This window comes from Cebus imitator, unplaced genomic scaffold (genome assembly GCF_001604975.1).
Source record: "Cebus imitator isolate Cc_AM_T3 unplaced genomic scaffold, Cebus_imitator-1.0 Scaffold200, whole genome shotgun sequence".
In the NCBI taxonomy this organism is placed as follows: Eukaryota; Metazoa; Chordata; class Mammalia; order Primates; family Cebidae; genus Cebus; species Cebus imitator.
The window spans coordinates 367,583-369,919 of NW_016107515.1; the positions used below are offsets into that span (position 1 = coordinate 367,583).

Below are 2,337 nucleotides of genomic sequence, written 5' to 3' on the forward strand. Positions count from 1 at the left end.
TTTTCTTTCTTTCTTTCTTTCTTTTCTCTTTCCTTTCTTTCTTTTTTCTCTTTCTCTCTCTCTCTCTCTCTCTTTCCCTCCCTCCCTTCCCTCCTTCCTTCTCTTCCTATGTATTTTTGTTATTCTACTAGAGCAAGTACTTTTTCTTGTCACTGCTGTGTCCTCAGAACAGTGCCTGGCACATAATAGGTGTTCAATAGCGTTCTGTGGGACGCATTCATGTGTAAGTGATGCTGAGGGGTTGGGGAATGGGCTTGCGCTCCGACATCCACAACTGTGAGGTGAGCTTCTCCGAAAACAGCTGAGAGATGTGGGGCTCTCCAGCTGAGCAGGCCCGGCAGCTGAAACCAAAAATGCAGATGGGATTAGTCACCCTTCGAGCCTGGTAACGCTGGCACTGAATGAACTCCCCATCCAAACACATCACAACACTGTGGGCCCCAGCGTCGCCAGGGCCCCAGGTGGCAGCTCTGGCATTTGGGAGCTGGCAGTGGCCTGGCAGGGTGGGCACTGGGGGTGGGGGCAGAGGTGGGCAAGGAACGAGGTGGGCCAAGGGCCACAGATGGTGCTCCCTGGACTGGGGACAGGCAGTGCGGGAGAAACTGGAGGCTTCTGAGGACAAAGCGAACCTTAAGACAAGCAGTCTTGAAGAATGAGCTGAAAGCTGTTGAAAAATAAAAATTCCACTCATAAACCAAAGCAGACCACTCGGTTGTGAAATCAATTTCCGCGACACTTGGCGCGCTTGAAAGGGGAAATTCTCTATTTTCTTTCTTGTTTTATAACAGCTTTATTGAAATATAATCACATTCCGTATACTTCACCCATGCAAAATGGACAATCCCGTGGTTTTTAGTATATTCACAGTTGTGCAACCATCACTGCAATCAGTTTAAGAAGATTTTCTTCGCCCCAGAAAGAAACCCCCTGCCCCATCAGTGGCCACTCCCCTTCCCCCTCACCACCAGTGTAAGCAACCAATAATCCAACATTTATCTCCATAATTGTGTCTACTCTGGACATTTTATATACATGGAATCATACAAGATGCAACCTTTGGTGACTATTTCCTTACACATAGCTTAATGTTCTCAAGGTCAGTGATGTCATAGCACATGTCAGTACCACAGTCCTTTTTAGGGCCAAATACTATTCCCTCATTGTATGAATAAACTACATTTTATTTATTCATTCTCTGGTTGATGGACATTTGGGTTGTTTCATTTTTTTTGCTATTATGAGAATGCTGCTATGAACATTTGTGAGTGTACATGTTTTTGTGTGGCTGTATATTTTCATTTCTCTTGAATATATGCCTAGTATATTTCTAGGAATGGAAATCTATTTTCTTTTCTTTTCTTTGTTTTGTTTTTTTTCTTTTTTTTTTTGAGATGGAGTATTGCTTTGTAGCCCAGGCTGGAGTGCAATGGCATGATCTTGGCTCACTGCAATCTCTGTCTCCTGGGTTCAAGTGATTCCCCTGCCTCAGCCTCCCGAGTAGGTGGGATCACAGGCATGTGCCACCATGCCTGGCTAATTTTTGTATTTTTGCTTGCGATGGTGTTTCACTGTGTTGGCCAGGCTGGTCTTAAACTCCTGAGCTCAACTGATCTGCCTGCCTAGGCCCCCAAAGTGCTGGGATTACAGACGTGAGCCACTATGCCTGGCCACTGTTTTCTTTTAAAAAGAAAAAAAAATTCCCCAAGTCAAAATACGTACAGAGTGGAGTGAATTTAAAATGTCAGTTGCAGTTGCAATAGCACAAATGAACTTCACAAGTGTGGGAGCCACAGCTGTGCCTGGCACATCCTGGAAGCTCAATGAATATTTTTGAACAAATGCCCAAATGCTCACTCATTCTGTTGTCCCCAGTGAAAGGGCCCAGGAGATAGAAATGTAATAAAAATGCCACTTGAATGTAATTGATTGTTTTGGGTTTCCTAGATGAGGATGGAGAAGCACCCCCAGCCCTAGCCCCTGCATTTAAGGAACTCAATCTAGAGAGAAATGAAGACAAGTAAACCCAGCACCAGGACACAGGAAAGACAGCAGGGACTCTTTTCTGTCCCCCTCACTTTTGGCATTCCCTTCTTGAGCTGATGGCACTTCCCCTAAATTCCTGGTGTGGGCGGCCTCTTGTCCGCATGGGAGAAGCCCCAGTAGGAAGAGAAAGCTCCATCTTCAGGAGGATGTTGGCCTGTACTTGGGACACACCTGCTCCTATCTTTTTGTCTGACACTGAGGACCTATTCATCTCTTTTATGGAATAAAGAGCGTCTTGCCTATTGGTTTTTTCTGATTGTCAACATACTTCCATGTACTTTTTTTTTTTTTTTT

At 44.9% G+C, this 2,337-nt stretch overlaps 1 long non-coding RNA gene across 1 annotated transcript in view; it reads left to right on the forward strand.

The window, feature by feature from the left end:
* LOC108317343 overlaps positions 1 to 2,306 on the forward strand; it is a 5,417-nt gene extending 3,111 nt beyond the window's left edge. The window contains exon 2 of the long non-coding RNA XR_001830709.1: positions 1,945 to 2,306. This is a non-coding gene — a long non-coding RNA (uncharacterized LOC108317343). The remainder of the gene's footprint in view (positions 1 to 1,944) is intronic.
* Positions 2,307 to 2,337: the final 31 nt, after the last annotated feature.